General features: G+C 38.3%; 1 protein-coding gene and 1 pseudogene across 2 annotated transcripts in view; one reads left to right on the forward strand and one right to left on the reverse strand.

Annotated features, from left to right (window-relative positions):
- The window catches only part of LOC121166283 (BRISC and BRCA1-A complex member 2), a 418,479-nt gene that overhangs the window by 182,955 nt on the left and 215,184 nt on the right, over window positions 1–20,340 (forward strand). The window lies entirely within an intron of this gene.
- LOC121166284 lies at window positions 1,177–1,603 on the reverse strand (annotated as a pseudogene).

A 20,340-nucleotide genomic window follows, 5' to 3' on the forward strand; every position in this document is an offset into this window, starting at 1 on the left:
TTTGTTTTTTGTGGTTCCTTAGTTTCAAGCCTTTCAGGGAAATGTATTAGTAGAGTGTATGATTAAGCTACACAGCATGGCAGTGGCTAGGAGAAGTATTTTTTGCTTAGGGGACATATTCCTTATTCTCTGTCATTGTTCTGCCTTTGTACAGATTCCTCCCCTTGTCTTAAGTGAAAATTAGTTCTTCCCATTGCTATGGAGGCTTCTCTCACTCACTGGGAAATATGTAATAATAACAGTGTGTTCACCTGACTCTGTCAACCCTAGAGCTCTTTTCCACCTTGCTAGACAGCCTTAGTACCTAGGTCGTATCTAATTTCCATCCTCTGCCCTCATCCTCACCAGTTTCGGCACATGGGAGATGCTCTCCCTGAATCTCAGCATGCTGGTCTCTTTCCGCTTACCTCTTTGGTCCCCACCTTCCTGTTTTTATCAGGCCTTGTAATTCATCATTAGTGCTCTATTTCTAAGATCTGAATATTCTCGTTTGTTTCGACAGCTCCCAATATCTGCCTCCTCCACTTCTTCACATCTGTGGGATTGGGTCTGGGCCTTTAGCCACTTTTTCCCTCTTAGACACCGCCAGGTCCCTGCTTCACCCTGTCTGCAAAGACTTGCTACTTCACTACCAGCTCTGTTGCACTCCTTTCCATGTCCCTTGTCTACCACAATACTTGTCTCCTTCCACTTTGCATTTTGAAAGAAATCCTTAGACCTATACTTGTTTGGCCCATTATGAATTTGTGATTCTGGTTTCATTTTGGGCTTTACTGTGGTTAAACAGTGAGTTGTTAGTCATTAAGATTCTTTTTTCAGGATTTCTCATCCCCTCTATGCCTCTCATCCTAACAGGCCCTACCTTTCTCTTAGGAGATGATCTTCCTACACTCCTGAGACTTTTGGTCTTATTTGCTGCTTTGTCTGTGTACTCCCACCATCCTTGGGAGACTGGTGGATTAATATATCATGTGGTGTGGCAGCATCATTGCCCTGAGGGCTGACTCAGGTTCTTAGTAACCAGTTATCTAATTCTTGTCTTTGTCCTAGAAAGTGAGCATCTTTTGCTTTCTTTACTTGAAATTATACATTTAGTCATTGGTGGTCTGCATTAATTTTTTTCTAGGAGCAAATAGTTTTTAATAGGTTATTATTTTTTACAAATACACTGAAGAATCAAGCAGTGCTGCCTGCATAGCATGCAACCCTGGGCTACAAGGTTGCACACCTTTGCAACTGTTCCAGTGATAACAGAAACTTTCATCTCATGTTTATTGTTTACTATGACCCCTGCATTATCTTTAAAATAAAGAAACACAGCATCTTTTCTTCAGTATTGCTTTTGTTGTCAAACTGCCACAGCTGGATCTATGTTCTTCCAGAGCTCTGGTGTGTGCCTTTCTTGACCATGGCCATCACCATGTCACCCACGCCAGTGGCAGGAAGTCTGCGCAGCCATCCCTTGCTCCCCTTCATGGAGATGATTTACAGATTTTTGGCTCCTATATTTTTGGCACAGTTGATCATGGCACCCACAGGTGAGACCCAGGGAAATCTGGAATTTGGCACCAGAGAACCCTCCACGTCCTCACTTTGACATCTTGGACACTGGAAAGTGACAGAAAGAAAGTCCAGTTGTCTGCATTTATTAAGTACAATCTTCCAGATTAAGTTGGTAGTAAGAATGGTTTGAGAGTAATGAAACATGCAGCCTGTGCTGATTTTCCATGAATTGATGATGAAGGAGGGGAACCTACTTAATTTAAGTGAAAAATTTTTATGATACCTTTGGTGTTTACTATGAATTGGGGTGGTTTCAAAGATCTGCCCTTTCTTATGGTGTGAATGGGGCAAGATGTGTATCATGGATAGTGTGGCTGCCTCTCTCTTCCCACTTTCAGACTGTGAGGTTGCTGTTGACATGTGAATGACAGAGACATGGCAGCAGCCGTACAGAACTAGAACAGTGTGTTGAAGACTTAGAGATGGTCAAAGATGGAGAAGTAGTAAGAGCCACCACATAGGTTAGACTATGGGCATGGAAAGGCCTCTGCAGAGAGTTTTAGGAGGGAAATCATAGACAGGCTTGGACAGGAGAGGCTCCGTTTGGTGAAGGGGTATGCAAGGGACCTGTCCGAGAGGTGAGTGGCAATTGCAGCTACGAGTCTGGGAGCAGCCTCCACGCGGCTGGGAGATGAGAGCACCTGACGCATTTTTCTTGGAAAAATGTAAATGTCAGCCATGGTATACACTCACAGGTAGAATTTGTACATCACCTCTTTTGTGTTCAGTTGATTTTGAAAGTACAAATCGGCTGGTAACTATAGCTCAATTCCTTTGCTTTTCTCTAGAATTATGGACATTGAGAGAGCCGAAGTGTATGTAGAAGAAAAAAATGTTTATCAGACTAATGTCCTTAGTCTTCATTTTGTGTGGTTTCCCAAAGAGATGGTGTTGCTGCCTTATTACACAGGCTGTGAGTGTTGCACTCTGTTACTGAAGGGAGGGGTCCAGCAGATTTGATCCGTTTAAGGAATGTGGAAAGCTCTGGGCTTTCCCTGACAGACCCAAGACAGAAGCATATGGCCATCATCTACGGGAACTCGGCCTGAGGAACTCTGGTTGCTGATTGTGTTAGAAAACCATGAAACAGAAGAGCTTTGTGTAACCTTCAGTGTCCCTGTTTTTGACAATTTCCCAGTCCTATGTAATTTACTTAAAAAGACAATGAGTGATCAATCACTACCTGTAAATGAAATCAATTTATTTTTTATTTGGACTTAAAAATAACTAAAAATATAACTCCTGTAGAATGAAGGTTACCAGTTATAGAAACAATAAAAGGAAAATGTTACTCTTCCAGTTTTACAATTTTACTCTCTCAACTTCTCTATTTTGTCTGTTTCCTAACTTGAATACTGCTTTAAAATACCATTTTTAGTCAGATGTAGCATAGGTAATGTTTTAAACAACAAACTTCAATTTGGGATGAATAGAACAGCACTTGTATCATATTAACAAATACATAGATGTAAATAGTTTTAAGGTCCATATTAAGCTTATTGGGCAAAGAGATAAAGATTTTGTCTCTGTTAATGTTGAACTCAAGAAACAGTAAATCTCTTAAGTCCACCAAAACATGAAGCCATTGCACAATGAATGGTGCATTACAAATGTATTCTTCAGAAGTGATTTATGCATCTGAGTTTTATGGCACTGAATTTCAAAACCTCATAAAGTCATGTTAGAGAAATGTCATGCTGACCTATGTTGAGGAAGAGGTAAACTTTGTGTATGTGATAAACCTTGTACTAACTTGAGTTTCAATACAGATGTATCTGATTTCCTACAAAGTGCAGATACTCAATAAAGGTTCGTTAAGTGAATGAGTATGTAACATGTTACGTATATATAGATGACCTCTGTAAAATTTAGGATTTAGCTATTTTTAATTGGTTGCATTTATTTCTTCTGTCATGCAACTGATCCTTCCTGCTGTGCCATCTGTAAAAATCTGTTTGTAGGGCATTGCCTTAGGACTGTCACAAATGCACTGCTTGTATTTATTTTAAAAATCCGTATCAAAGCTTCTTTAATATATGGCAGTTTTAATATTTTGGCAAATCCTACACATTGATTTACCAGAGAAGATTTTGTCTTTATTTTACTTTAAATGAAGTACTGTTTTCAGAGATGATTTCCTTAAATCCATCTGCACTGAAGAAATGTAATTAATCTGACATTTTATAAAGGTTTCATTGAATTATATTCTTGTCTTATGCTGCACAGGCATAAGAACATATACATTTTCAGCTATACGCTTTAAAATGTGTTAAAGGAAAAAGATAACAGTACATATTTTATGATCAATATATTTTAATTAGTCAATTTTAGAATGAACTTGTCCGTCTGTAAATTATAGGCAAGATATACCCAAGTACAAAAAAATATAAGTTCCATCTTAGACAAACAGAGCTAACAGTTTGACTAGATCTTTGAGAAGCACAGAGTCAAAAATATATTGGTTTGCCTGTGACCCAGTGTACTAACACATTTATACAGTCCCCAAATATTAGTAAAATTAGGATTGGGCATTAAAAACCATGTATTACCCCTTTATTTATATGTAGAATATTTTTTCTGAATTAAATTGCTTATTGAACCTAGTGAGTTAATTGATTCCAAATTAAATGTGCCTCCCTTTTAGTGAAATTTCAGTTTTCATTTTTATAGATAGGTAAGTTTATGTACAAATGCTTGTGAAATACCTTTGAAACACCTATTTAATGGTCAAAAATTTTCATGTCTAACATGATGTATAGTTACTTTTACAGGCTGTGTGAAACTTTTTTTTTTTTTTGCTTGAAGGAAGGAGGAGAATATTGTGATAAGCTTTTAAGGAAATTGCCTACTTTTGTAGTCCCATGGTTCTGTTATTTAACTACTTTAAAACTACATTTGGAAATCACAGTGTAAGAACTCAAGATATATCTTGTTTCTCCTTCAAGTTAATAGTTTCAGAATTAAAAAAAAAAGGTTTATCTTATTTTTATTGGAAAGTCAGATATACAGAGAGGAGGAGAGACAGGGAGGAAGATCTTTTGTCTGCTGACTCACTCCCCAAGTGGCTGAGCTGATCTGAAGCCAGCAGCCAGGAGCTTCTTCCAGGTCTCTCATGCAGGTACAGGGACCCAAGGCTTTGGGCCATCAGTTGCTTTCCCAGGCCACAAGCAGGAAGCTGGATAGGAAGTGAGACCTCTGGGATTAAAACAAGTGCCCACATAAGATTCCGGCATGTGCAAGATGAGGACTTTAGTCACTAGGCTTCTGCACCAGATCTTCAGAAATTCTTAAGAAAAACACAAAAATGCACCTAAAAATTAGCAGTGTATCTTCTTGAGTCCAATATAGTTTCTTGGACTATTTAGCTTTGTTTCCTATTTTCTTCAAAAATATTTACATAGTCAACTCTTAATCACCCATTTTGTAATTTTAGGGAAGAAAACATTCATTTTGATTTTCTCTTGATCTTTCACTATATGTTAGTAATCTCCTGTTTTATTTTATTCTAAGAATTTCAAATTTATTTCACCATCAGTTTAAGTAAATTTTAATTAGCAATGAAGCCACCTGTAAGTTTGGGATTTTGAGCTGTCATCTTTATTGTGAGAGCTTCAATTGCTAGTATTGATAGATCTTTTCTTGAGAAGTTTTCTGTTTCTCCAGAAGATCCACATTTGGTCTGCCTTGTGATGCAGGGGATATAAGATCCTGTAGGCCTGGCTGTGAATGAATTTCTGTTTTCAGCTCTTTGATGTAAAATACTTGGATAACATAAGCCCCATTCTTACCACAAGAAGCTAAATTAAGCAGATTAATTTTCACAACCTTAACAGAGAGAGAAGTAAAAGGACTAAGATTGCAGAACAAAATTCCAAAATCTTGGCAGAGGCAAGAACTTTTAAATATATACATATATATTTATTGAAATATTCCTACAGTGAATGTTTTTTATCTTACTTTTGGGGTATTTAGTTTGTATGGGCATTTGCTACATTTAAAAATAATTTATTTATTTGAAAGGCAGAGATACATAGAGAAGGAAAGAGGCAGAGAAAGAGATCTTCCACCTGCTGGATCACTCCCCAAATGACTGCAACAGCTGAAACTTGGCCAGGTTGAATCCAGGAGCCTGGAATTCCATCTAGTCTCCCACAGGGGTGTCAAGGGCACAGGAATTGGCCAACTTCCTTTAGGCAAGAGCTTTTAGTGAAAGCCAGGACATAGTATTTGTTCACATACAGTGAAGGCTTTTGGATGGCTTTTTGACTATATGTAACTAGAAGTTTTTTTTTTAAATTTTATTCATTTGAAAGGCAGAGCAACAGGACTAGAGAATGAGACACAGAGAGCTCTTCCTTTTCCTGTGGTGGCTTATCCTGAAGCACGACAATACTGACCCATTAACAAAACCTTTTGGTGAGTTGCTGAAGGCTGAGGCCAATGGGAACATGAAGCTCTGGGGTCTGTGCCCTCTTCAAACTTACACGGACTTTGAATAAGAGCCTAACACCTCTGTCTTCCCCGTGTACAACCTCAGTTGGAGTTTTTGCTTCTCTTCAATAATGCTTTCTAGAGTATAGTCTATCATCCTAACCAGAAGTCTCTACCACAACATACTGGTAACTGAAAATAGCCTATTATAAAAAGAATGTGCAATATAAATCTGTTAAGTGTAGTTTAAGTGATCTATACTCTGGAAAAAAAAAGTATAAGCTACACATAGGCAATTTATAAGTTTTGCACAATTTTTTCCTTATATTAGCATTGTCTAATTTTTTTTTACAGTTCTATCAGTGAAACAGTGATTAAGAGAATTCCCACAGAAAATAAATTGTGCCTGTAATTAGACTTTAGTACTAATGTGATCATTTGGTGTATCAGTTAAGACACCACTTGGGATGCCTACATCACTGATTGGAATGCCTGAGTTTGAGTCCTGATTCTGCTCCCAGTTCTAGCTTCCTGTCAATAAGCTCCTACCAGACTCAACTAGCTGGTTCCCTGCTACCTGCATGACAAACCTCAATTGAGTTCCAGTCTCCTGGCTTTAATTTGCCTTGGTCTGGCTTAGACCCAAGTGTTGTATGCATTTGGGAAGTGAAGTAGCAGATGAAAGCTTTTATCTGTGTTGCTACATTTCAAATTATTTAAACAAAGTGAAAACAATAACAAGAGAACTCTGTCGGGATTGCCTAACATCTGGGCTTGATGTGGCATTCTTCTGGAGGTGCAGGTATAAAAATTCCACCATGCGCAGGTATCTGTGATTCAGTAAGGAAAACCTCTTCTGCATCCCTGCGCCATGCGTGTTTTTAGTGTCTCCTGTTTGCATAGGGCTATATTGGCTGTGTCCAAATTAATGTTCTCAAAAGAGCCAAACCAGCAGAAAAATAGCAAATATCCCTGTAGGAAAAGTGCAGATCACTGTGGACCAGATTTGGTTTTCTATCAAATAAGGATGAATGGTTAGATAATATTGTCCACGCTACGTAGGTCCAGAGACTAGTTTAACCAATTTTCTGATGTTTCTAAATGACCTTCAAATGCAGCTTTCAGGCCCTAATTTGCATTCCTTTCATTACAGTCAGGTTTTGGGCTGAACCTCTGTGCCACCAAGCCTGTCTGGTAAAACACTGTTAGTGTACTCTATGAAATTAACCAAGTTTATAAACCAGTAAGTCAACTGGGACTTCACTTGAGGTCCTCTGATTTCCAGTCTTATGGGTAAGAAAGTTTAATATGTCACTCATGTAAAGGCATAGTGGTTCTGGGAAGCGAGAATTAGGATAGTAAGGATAAAAGTTTCATAAAACTTTAATCATGCTAAGTTAGCTTCAATGCTACTCATGTTTGTTTTGAAATTAAACTAGAAGTTACCATTGTTAAATTCTGTAATGTTTTCTCTCTTTCTCTTTGTCTGTGTTTAATGTTAACATTATTTTACAGAATAATTTTAGGATTCAAATGATACTCTGAGAGAAATTTTGTGTCCTCATATGAGTTGACAGATAAAACAGATTAGGTTGCATTTTTCAGCAATCAGTGCTCAGAAAACCATACAGTAATTTTTTCCAGTCTTTGTTAGCAGAAATTGTACTTAAAACCTCTTACCTCTTTCTGCTTGAGTAAAAGATTGTAATCAAGAGATGGCCAAATGACACTGCTTATATCTGGTACAAAGACCTGAGACCTTTCACAAAAGTAAATTACCTTTTATGGTTTGTATTCTAGTTGTTGTTTTTATGTCCTTATTGTCTTTCCTGAAGATATCAGCTAATAGAGTATTTAATTATGGGTTTTCATTAGACAGGTATGATTCTGGTGTAGGATCACTCTCAAGGAATTACATTTCTTTTGGAAAATTATTATTCATTTATTTTATTTGAAAGAGGAATAAATTGAGAAAACCTGGTATAGACATGTAGAAAGATAGAGAGAAATATAGGGAGGGAAAGAAAGAGAGTTATAGAGAGTGGGAAAAGAAGAGTGACAGCATTAACCAGGAACTCAGGCAGGTCTCTCCTGTGGATGTCAGGAACCCAATCATTTGAGCCTCTCAGGATCTGTATTAGCAGGACGATGGAGTCAAGTGCTGCAGCTGGAAATTGAACCCAGGTGGTCTGCTGTGCCACTGGGCATTTTAACCACTAGACTAAATGCCTGAGGTCTCTCTGTTTTAGGGCAGATTTACATCTGGTTCACTTTTGTACATATTCATGTGTAAATTATTCATATATGTAATCCTGGCTGTGATAAAATGATTTCCTTTTCTTGATTCCCAGATTTACCATTTACTGTTATTGTAAACTTGAACAAGTTACTTAACTTTCTGAACGTGTTTTCTCAGCATGAAAATTAGTATGCTATTATTTATTTTTTATTTTTTCTAAGTTTTGGAAGATTCAAATGAGATATTTGAAAAACATTTTTCAGCTGCCAAAAATTATATAAATATTGGCTATTGTTGTTTTTCTTCTGTCATATTATTTTCCTAATTGCTGAGCTTTTATATTTTTTGCAGTTATGCTAGTTTTATAAATTGAATTTATAATTTTCAGATTTTATAAAAAGGTAAAAATTAACTTGTTTTCATGTTAATTTCACTGTCCATCAGAAATCTTGTTTTCTTGTCCTAAAATGATTAAAATGTGACGTTTTGCCATTCAGGATCCTGTTTTGGTTTGAAATTATGTGATAGGTGTAGTAGCTTCTTTAAAATCTTTTAGCCAAATTCAGAGATGATGTTGAGATTTTACTGTATTATTATCACTGTTAATTAGATTTATTTAATTGTATTAGAAGGGCAGAAGAGAAAAAAAACAGAGAAAGTTTTCCATTTGTTGGTTTGCTCCCCAGTGGCCACAATAGCCAGCACTGATCTGAGCCACAGCCAGGAGCTAGGAGCTTCTTTTCTGGGTCTGCCACACGGGTGCACGGTCCTAAGGATTTAGGCCATCCTTTGCTGCTTTCCCTGGCCACAAGCAGGGAGCTGAATGGAAAGTGGAACAATCAGGACATAAACTGTGCCTTTTTAGGGTACAGAAGCAACAAACGGAGGATTAGCTTACTTTGCCATGACATAAGCCTGTGGTCCCAAGTCTGCTTGTGCTTGTAGTGCCCATGGTCTGGATGGTATTGTGCCACATATTTTGTCATTCCTAGGCTTGTTAACCCTCTTTAACATTTTGAAAATGTTAAATAATCTCCCAATCTCTTCCCAACTTTAGAATGTGTTGAATCAGTGACTGAATATCCATAGAATATGAGATAATGGTAGTTGAACTAAACAGTAATAGTTGTCTTTCTCAAACTCAGAGAAGTATCGAGATATAGAATGTTTATGCAATAATATAGGAGCAGTTCTTTGTGTGTGATAAGGCATTAGAACTATGGACTTCATATAAACTTGTAGAAATAGTATTTTGCCAGTGACTACTTTCATATTACATTTATTTAGATTTTTTTTTGGTCTTCCATATAAAATTTAACAACCAGTCTCTTGATGTTTCATGTTGCTAAAATCAGTGTTGAATTTCAACTTATATAAGATCAGAGTAATTTTTCATACTAAAATCTCTCTAGGACATTACAATAATAGAAAATCAGAAACCACTTTCTGCCAACATTTAACATAGATACAGAAATCTTTAGCAAAATGTTAATAAATGAAAATGAGCATTAGTTTTTAAAGATAATGATATACTATGACCAAGTAGAATTTTTCCCCTGCAGTACAAGATTGGTTTAACCTAAGATTGTCGTAGCATTCAGTAAGCATGTTGTTCACTATGTAAATTAAATGAAGGAGAAAAAAATCACATGGTCATCTCCATAGTAACAGAGAACATTTGGGAAAATTTAGTATCCATCCACAATAAAGGAAAATAAAGTCTTGCAGTAAGCTATGAGTAGAGTAGGTAACATGTCAATCTGACTGATGAAATACTGAACAATTTCCTAGGATCGGAAAAAGGCATGGGATGAAAATTTTTAATGTGTTGGATGCGTTTCCTGTTAACTTTCTGAAGTCTCCTGTATGCTGTTGACATTCATCATTGTACTGGTTATGCTTACCAGTGTAATATGACAAGAAAAATAAATAAAAGCTGTAATGATTGGAAAAAAGAGCTGCTCTTGTTGGGGTGGACCTGTAGCCCAGTGGTTAATTTGCTGCCAGGATCCCCTGAATCACCTATTGGAGTGCCTGGTTTGATGTGCATCTGTGGCAGCAGTGAATTAAGACTAAAGTTTATGCATCCCTATCACTAAAGTGGAAGACCTGGATGAAGTTCTAGACTCCTGACTTTGGTCTGACCCTGTGTTAACTATTGCAAGTATTTGGAAAATGAACCAGTGTATGTATAAGATCTTTGTGTTTGTGTATATGTGTGGGTATGTGTGTATTGCCTTTTAAATAAAATGAACATAGGTTAAGAAAAAAAAACTAGAGCCCAGTACAGCAGCCTATTGGTTAAAGTCCTCACCTTGATCGCGCTGTAATCCAATATGGGCACCAGTTCTAATCCCAGTAGCTTCACTTCCCATCCAGCTCCCTGCTTGTGGCCTGGGAAAGCATTCGAGGATAGCCCAAAGCTTTGGGACTCTACACCCGTGTGGAGTCCCAGAAGAAGCTCTTGGCTCCTGGCTTTGGATTGGCTCAGCTCCAGCCATTGCAGTCACTTGGGGAATGAATCATCGGATGGAAGATCTTCCTCTTTTTTTCTCCTCCTCTCTGTATATCTACTTTTCTAATAAAAGTAAATAAAATCTTAAAAAAAAAAGCTGTTCATGTTGGTAGGCAGTATATTTATATATTTGGATAATCTAATGAATCTGCAAAATGACTTAGAACAAATTGTTAACAGAAGTACAAAATACAAGGTTGGAATTGAAAATGAGTTATTGAGTCAGATGTTTGATGATATGGTTAAATGTTGTTTGTCATACTTGCATAGCATGCTGAAATGCCCCACCATGGTTTCACCTTTCTTCAGGTACTCACTGTGGAAGATAGTAGGTGATGGCTAAAGTACTTGAATCCCTGCTACTCACATGGGAGACTTGAATTGAGTTTTGGTTTGTGTTTTTGGCCTTATTGTTGTGGACATTTGAGAAGTGAACCAGCAAATGGAGGACCTCTCTATCTAACCCTGCTCTTTCTCTAACTCTGCTTTTCAAATAAGTGAATAAATTAAAAAAAAAATTGATTGGGGGCCATCACGGTGACTGAACCAGCTAATCCTCCACCTCTTAGCACTAGCATCCCGTATCCCATATGGGTGCTGGTTTATGTCCTGACTACTCCACTTCTGATCCAGTTTCCTGCTCATGGCCTGGGAAGGAAGTGAAGGATCACTCTAAGCCTTTTTACCCTGCACCCATGTGGGAGACCTAGAAGTCAGTTCAGCTTAGTACCAGCTATTGCGACCATTTGGTGAGTGAATCTGTAAGTGGGAGATCTTTCTCTGTGTGTCTCCTTCTCTCTGTAAATCTGCCTTTCCAATAAAAATAGATAAAAATCTAGAAAAAATAAAAAAGAATTGTTTGAGTCAGAGACCTTTTATCTTATTGATGTCCATGCCAATCTCAATGTAATGTTCAATATACTAAACTTGTTGAATTTCAATATGTTTAGAGGGATTTTATAAAGTTAAATGTAGATAAAATGCCAAAGCTCTTTGACCATAGAAGAACTTTACAAATGATCTGGTTGAATGTTAAAGAAATCAGTAACACATGCACAAGACTAAAAAATGTAAGAGTTATATGCTGAAAAAATCTCATTCTCTGTCCTGTCTTTATGCTCTGCACCCCTCCTCTAGTCCTCTGAGTGTAATCTCCTTTACTATATATACTATTTATTATATATTGTTAAAGGATTTGTTTATGGAAATACAAAGTGTGTGTGTTTATTCTCTTTCTTACATAAAACATGCCCTAATTTATCCTCTTCTCTGTGGTCATTTTCCTGGTCCATTTCAGTGAATTCTGTCTCTAAGGTTTCTTTGTTGAAGCTTCAAAATGTTTTCAGGAAATACAAGAATTGGGCACCCAGCCCCCAACTTTAAAGTCACAGCTATTATGCCAGATGGTTAGTTCAAAAATATCAGCCTGTCTGACTACAAAGGAAAATATATTATCTTCTTTTACAGTTCTGATTTCTCTTTTGTGTGCCCTAGAGAGCTCACTGGGCAGAAGAATTTAGGAAATTCAACTACCATGTGATTGGAGCTTATATGCTTTCATATTCATCACCAGGCATGTATCAATGTATCCAGGAAAAGGAAGGGTTGGTACCATTGAACATTCCCTTGGTGACTGACCCCAAGTGCTGCTTGCTCACGGTTATGGAGGCTTAAAGACTGAAGAGTGTCGCCAACACTTTTTCATAGAGTGTGAGGCTGACTGAGACACTAGCATCCTATATCATTTGGAGTCCTTGTTGCTCCACTTCTGATCTGCTCCCTACTAACGTGCCTGGGAAAGCAGCAGAAGATGGCCCAAGTGCTTGTGCCTCTGTACCCATGTTGGGGACCTGAAAAAAGTTACTGGCTCCTGGCTTCCTACTGGCCAGCTCCAGCTATTATGGCCATTTGGGGAGTAGATGAAAGATTTCTTTCTCTGTTTTTCCCTCTCACATTGTAACTCTGCCTTTTTAGATAGATTGATAGATGGATAGATAGATAGATAGATAGATAGATGATAGATAGATAGATAGATAACATTTAAACAGTACTGAAGAGGGTATTGATGATAAGGATATCCTTTGATGGATCACTGCAGGGGAGCTCCTGTCTGCTCTGTGTATGAGACTCAGACTCTTCTGGCTTTCCAGCTTACTGACACACTTGGAGAAAGAGGCCCAGGTAGCTGGAAGCCTAACAGCAATACTGTTTTTTTTTTTTAATTTTAATTTTTTAAATTGATTACATCACATTATGTGATACAGTTTTATAGGCAAGGGGATTCCCCCACCCCTCCTCAAACCCCTCCCCATGGCAGATTCCTCCACCTTGTTGCATTACCACAGTTCAAATTCAGTTGAGATTCTTTCATTGCAAGCATCTACCAAGCATAAAGTCCAGCATCTTATTGTCCAGATAAGTTCAACGGTTTCTTGGGGAGACCATCTCTGGTCTGAAGGTAGAGCCGGCAGAGTATCATCCCGATCAATTAAAAGCCTGACATTACATCAGTAACAATTTGTAACATTATGGAATTAGTTGACATGGTATTGAGTAACCAATGTGTTAAAAGAGAGAGGAAAAAAAAGAATGCAAGTTCTGAACCACATCCTGTGACTTCTACATTGACATTTCAATTATTAGTTTATATACAGCTGGGTTCTATACACCTTAAAATGGCTACAGATTACTATTCAGCTGTTTCATGTCTATTTTAATTTTAGTATTTAGCAGTTAATAGCGTTGAAGCAGGATTTTGCTGAACCTGGCTGTTTTTCGGGTAGTCTAACTCTACAGCTCTGACAAGACATATGTCAACAATTTAGGTGAACAGTTTTAGGAGCGGTGTGCAGAGAAATCTTCAGTACCCCAGTGAGGAGTAGCTAATCTATGTGTCCCACCCAGTGAGTTATAAGTGCATCCCCGCTGACCATTTCCTGTCTGATTCCAAGCCTTCCTTGTTGTTCTCTATCTGTTCTAGATTTTTTGTTTGTTTTGAGGGGTTTCTGGAGCGATCCTGATGGTCATTACGAGAGAGGGTGGGGACCCAAAGTCGGAACCAGGCAAGGACCAGAGAAAGTTCCTCTCCCTAGTCCTGAAGGAAGTTTATTGTCCTTCTGTTTCTGCGGACCGCTCAGGGCTCCTGGTTGTTGTTCTGATGATCTTGGATCCCGCAAGGCAGGGTTTGGGCTTCTTCCATCCCAAGTGGTAGATCCAAATGAGGGTGGGTGACCTCAGAGTTACTGGCTTCCGAAGGCACTCCATTTCCCTGTGGCTTCCTTGGCAGTTGGGATGTAGTTCTCAATGCTCGTACTGATAGTCCTTGGTGTGGATATGGGAGTCTTCAGGGTTGGGATACAAGCCTCCTCCTGTCCACCTGCTCCACTCTGGGGTTCCCCCCGTTCTGTGCATATGACCTCCTGTTAAGAAGTTGTTAGGAATGCTCCTGACTCCCCCCATATGCCTTTGTTGTTTCAGCAATACTGTTAATCCTGATGTCTAAAAAAGGAAAGAATATTTCCCTAAGCAAAAGTGAGCATTGGGCCATTTAAGTGATGGGCTAAAGTGTGTGTTCAGAAGAAAATCCGTCATTTGTACTTTCTTCATTCTCCATGCTTACAATGTGAAAGTTAAGATTCATCCAGGATGTGGTGTGCTATAGGAAGGACCTTTGCTCCTGGGCTTGGGCACAGTCCAGCCCTGTCCCCTTTGTTAGGAATGATTTGAGCTGTGTTAGGGTGAGCAGCAGATCATTGGATCATCTATATCATATGCCAGTAGTGGGCATCTGTCCATTGAGCTGAGACCTTGATGATTGTTTATTTTAGAGGGTGTTAACCTTTGTTTTAAGAGATATTTGTTTTGCTTTCTCTCTTGAGGGCAAAATGAAGAATGAGAGTTGCCTCAGAATGCAGTAACAGTATTAAGGTAAAAGATAAAGATTGTAATTGAACCAAGCTGTTGCTTTGTGATTCCCTCTGGAGAAGAGAAAGCTCTGTTACAGTGTTGGGTAGGATACCACAGCTTAGGGGACAGGCTGGTTTGTGGGGTAAGATCCCATTGAAATCACATGGACAACTACATTGACATTAACTATGGGAGGGCTGTATGGGAACCAAAAGCTTGACTTCTTCTAATGAACAACCTGCTGTTCTGAGGGGACAAGAGGGAGAATGGAAGGAAGGTAGGAAACTTACCTTGTGAAAAAGATAGGCTATTTAAGTTTGCCTGTAAAGACTTGGTAATCAGTTGTCTAAAATAACATCTAATACACATCTTCTTTAGTGCAAGTGGTGTTTCCAGAAAAATGAAGGTGAAAATTATGATATCTATCTCTGACATTTTAAGTTACATAATCCTAGGTACTGATGCAAAAGGGCCATATAGGTTAAAAGTGGATTAATATTGAATGATCAGTTAAGGAGCTGTGTGAATCTCTACCAAGAACCAAAGCTGTTTATTTAGGAAAAGACACAACACATTCTGATTTTAGATATTACGAAAGACTTCATAAAGAGTGGGGGATTGCTCTATGTCATTACAGAGAGGGAGAAAGGGGATTGTTAAAACAAAGATAATGTAGATTTTATCTCAATACAATTGAGTCCAAAAGTGAATACCCTGCCCAGGAGATAGCACAAATGATTTCTCCTTTTGGGATTGCCTTCATATGAAAGATCAAGCATGTCAGGACCTATGAATGAGGATAAACCCAGCTAACTGAAAGTTTGTACCTTTCTAGAACTATAGAGCTGCTCTCCAGGAAATGCCTCTAGAAGCATGGTGATGTTAATTTCCATGGAGCCCATTCCAAGGAGTAGCAATGTCATGAAAACATTTGTGAAGCAGTGCAAAAGATTTTGGAAATAGAGTTGAATGCTCTGAGTGAGGCAGTCAGCAGCCTAGCACGTGAGTTGAAGTTTAGAACTGAACTTGAGTTTCAGCAGGGGGCTAGCGTGAGAACTCTTGTGTACTTGGCCTCATATGCCACAGGCTGTGTAATATAAGAGTAGTTTCAAGCTTGTACAGATTTTTGAAGGGCTAAATGTAGATTGAATATTAGGTGCTAATAAGAACAATATGGCAAATCAGACTTTTTTTCTCCCATCTTTGTCCTCCTTCACTCCCTCCTTTGCTCCTTTCCTTCCTTCTTTTGTTCCTTCCTTTCTTCTCTCCTCCCTTTCTCTTATTTCTAGTACTACTATAGTAGCATCTTGAAATAATTTTTATTGATTTTCTTCAGATTATTTCCTTGTGATAATTCTCCAGCATTGAATTGTTAGGTTCAAGGATAAAGACAGCTTGTTATAAATTTCCAGGTTGTATTCAAGAAAAATTAGATCAATTATTGTTTTCAATAATGTGAAAATGTATCTCTATGCTTAATCACTCCTTTGTTTTCTGTGGGATGACTCAGGCAAAACATCCTGCCTTGAAAAGTTAATCAATCCACTGAGTAGGCTGGTCAGCTCAGAAAGGCAGCAGAACCAAAAATTAGCAAGATGTTCAAGCTCACAAAAAGAGTGACTGGCTACAGTAATTGGCAGAGAGCATAGGTAAGAGCCAGGTGAAGCAATACTTATAGGGTAAACTGCAATGCCTAACAGCAGAAACATGAAGACAGGAAAAATAAAACTTGGATTTATTTATTAGAATGTATAGAAAATGAGTTTTTGTATCTAGTATTGTAATATAACAGGTAAAAGTTCACCTATAATGCCAGCGTCTCATATTGGTTCCTGGCTGCTCCTCTTCTGATTTAGCTCCTTGTTAATGGCCTGGGAAAAGTAGTGAAGATACTTAGACATCTGCACCTACATGAGGGACCCAGATGAATTTCCTGGTTTTATCGTAGCCCATTCCCCATTGTCATGGACATTTGGGGATTGAACCAGCAGATGGAAGACCTCTCTGTGTCTGTTCCCCATCTCTCTTTGATGCTGCTTTTCAAATAAATAAATAAGTTTGAGAGAAGTGTTGTTGGTTACTTAGTTCTTGACCATGAGTTGAAGACCAGGAAACATAACCAATACTGAAATCTGGGGCTAGCTGGAAGATAGATAAGAATGTGGGACCCAAAGACAAGGCTTATATACTAGAACTCTGGACTCATTGGGTTTCTGGCATTCATATTTATTTATTTGTTTTCTAGGTTGATAGGAATAATACCTTAATGTGATTTCTCATTGTCTTGTCAAATTGCATGTTCTAGGATCATCTGTTTGGATTTTTTTTCTTTAAAACTGACTGTTGACTCTTTTATTGAATAGTTGTATATCCTTTGCATTAGTCATGTTTGGCTCTTCTGCATTCATTTACTTTTGACATTTAATGTTGTGTTTGATGTGTTTGGGGAACATAGAGATTTCTGTAACACTTGAACTGTTCTGATTGTATTCTGACTTTTTTTGGATAGTTAGAAAATTCTCTCTCCCTACAAGTAGAATAAATGTGCTGCTCTGTTTTCTACTACGTATTTTTGTTCTCCAGGCTGCACATCTTGGATGAGCCGGTGGCTCTTGGTTCTTTGTCTTACTGTTCACTTAGTAGTTACTAGCATCTCACCCGTCCGTGATAGGATTTCTCTGGGTTGTCCTGTCCTACCCTTTATAGTTATTTCATAATTCTGTTTTCAGATTTTTTGTTTGTTTGTTTCAACCAAGTATTTTTTCTACAAATAATTTTTCTTTTATAACATTTTAGAATTTGACCAGAACCATTGTAATTTCAATGTTTTTCTTTTGGTATTTTTGTCTGCTTCCCCAATACATATTTTGTTTTCTTTTTTTATTATTATTAATTACATTGCATTATGTGACACGGTGTTATGGGCACTGGGATTCCTCCCACCCCTCCCTGAACCCTCTCCCCATGGTGGATTTCTCCACCTTGCTGCATTACCACAGTTCAAATTCAGTTGAGGTTCTTTCATTGGAAGTATTTACCAAGCATAAAGTCCAATGTCTTTTTTTTTTTAAGATTTATTTGTATTATTTTTTTATTGGAAAGGCGGATATACAGAGAGGAGAGACAGAGAGGAAGATCTTCTGTCCAATGATTCACTTCCCAAGTGAGCCCAACGGCCGATACTATGCCAATCTGAAGCCAGGAGCCTCTTCCGGGTCACCCACACGGGTACAGGGTCCCAAAGTCTTGGGCCGTCCTCGACTGCTTTCCTGGGCCACAGGCAGGGAGCTGGAAGGGAAGCAGGGCTGCCGGGATAGAACCGGCGCCCATATGGGATCCTGGGTGTGCAAGGTGAGGACCTTAACCACTTGCGCCACGGCGCCGGGCCCTAGTCCAATGTCTTATTATCCTAGTGGGTTCAATGATTTCTTAGTGAGACTATCTCTGGTCTGAAGGTAAAGCCAGCAAAGTATCATTCCAATCAATTAAAAGCCCCAACATAACATCAACAACCATTTACAACCTTATGGCATTAATTGACATGGTATTGATTAACAGTATGTTAATAGGAAAATGTGGGTTCTTAACTACATCCTGTGACTTCTTCATAGACATTTCAATTTTTGGTTTATATTCAACCGGATTCCATACACCTCAAAATGGCTATAGATTACTATTCAGCTGTCTCGTCTATTTTTATTTTTGTATTTAGCTGTTTATAGTGTTGAAGCATGATTTTGCTGAACTTAGTTGTTTTTTGGATGGTCTGAACTGGCTTATAACTCTAGCAAGACATGTGTTATCAGTTCAGGTACAGAACATTTTTGGGGGGGATGGGTGTGCAGAGAAATCCCCAATACCCCAGTGAGGCGTAACTAATCTTTGTGTCCCACCTAGTGAGGCATGATTGGATCCACGCTGGCCAGTTCCTGTCTGATTCTAAGCTTTTCCTGTTGTTATCTGTCCATTCTAGATTGTTGTTTATTTGTGTGTTTGTTCATTTGTTTTGAGGAGTTTCTGGAGCGATCCTAATGGTCACCACGAGGGTTTGTGGGGACCCAGACCCAGAGCCAATTTTAGTACCAATATCATGTTCTATAAAATCAGAATTTTATTAAATCTACATAATAATTTAGGGAATGTTGTCATCTTTACTATATTTAGTTTTCCCAGCATGGAGCAAATTATATTTCTCCATTTATCTGTGCTTCTGTAATTCTGCTGTCAGACTTTGTCATCTTTGGGTAAGCCTCTAATTTTCTGATTTAAATTAATACCCATTTATTGAATTTTTTGGTCAGCATTATATATAGAGTCCCTTCCAATACATTTTCTTTCTGTAGCCTGTACTACATAGGTGTTTAGTAATTTAAAGTGAATTTTTATACTATAACTTTGTTGATGTAATGTTACAATTATTTATTTTGATCTTAGTGTATAACCATATAATTTCAAGTTATAGAATTATATCGTGTATAAAATTTCTTTTCTTGTTCTGATTAGTTTTAAAAATTTTTTTCTGATTCTCTTCCTTCTCTAATTCCTCATTGTCTGATCAGTTTCCTAACTATGCTTCCCTAAAATTGGGAAATAAAGAAATCAGATTACCCTGTGAAAGTTGTAGCAAGCACATAAGTTGATTAAATTACAAACCTGATACTCACTTTGGGAGATGAAATTGATCCTAGATGAGCAAGATTGGACCTTTTTGAATGTGAATGTTATGTATCTAAAAAAGGTTCGATTGTACCAAAGCTAGGGAAAGACTAGAAATAAAGAATGCTACAGAACCAAAAAATTGGCTGTAACTAATCCATTGTTATCCAAAAAAAAAAAAAAAAAAAGACACCTGGTATTCACTTTCACCCTGCTGATGTGGTTATCCCTGGGAAGAGACTGGCGCATCAGTTTCTGTTAAAATGTAATTCCTGGTCTTAGCATTGTGGTGTAACAGATTGAGCCATTGTCTGTGATGCCAGTGACCCATAAGGGTACCAGTTTGAGTCCTGGCTGTTTTACTTCCAATTCAGCTCCCTGCTGGTGGCATGAGAAGGTAGAGGATTATGGTTGAAGTCCTTTGGTCCTTGTACCTATGTGGGAGATCTGGAGGAGGCTCCTGACTCCTGACTTTGGCCTGATCCAGCCCCGGTCATTGTTGGCCACTTAGGGAGTGTCCTCATCCCTCCTACCTCTACTCTGTTTTTCAAATAAATAAAATAAATATAAAATTTTATTTTAAATATTTACTTTTGTTTCAATGGCAGATTTACAGAGAGGAGAGATTGAAAGATGTTCCATCTGCTGGCTCATTCCCCAATGGGTACAGTGACCAGAGCTGAGCCAAACAGAGCCAGGAACAGGGATCCAGGTTTCCCACTTGGGTGCAGGATCCCAAAGCTTTGGACCATCCTCCACTGCTTTCCCAGTCCATAACCAAGGAACTGGACCGAAGTGAAACACCCAGAGCACTAACCAGCACTTGATGGGGGAGGATTGGTATGAATTGAGTTTCTGGACCCAGGAGGTTTAGGACAAAGTCTAAACTCACAGTGAATATCAACTGCACTCCCCAAGACCTTTGTAGGAGAGCTGGTAACCTGGTTTTGTTGTGTTTACATTGACTAAATATTAGAGTTTTCTATAAATTTTTGCTGTATTAATGATATGACACCTATGCTTTCCCTGT

The sequence above is a fragment of the Ochotona curzoniae genome, unplaced genomic scaffold, assembly GCF_017591425.1.
Source record: "Ochotona curzoniae isolate NIBS_2020 unplaced genomic scaffold, NIBS_Ocur_1.0 patch106, whole genome shotgun sequence".
NCBI lineage: Eukaryota > Metazoa > Chordata > Mammalia > Lagomorpha > Ochotonidae > Ochotona > Ochotona curzoniae.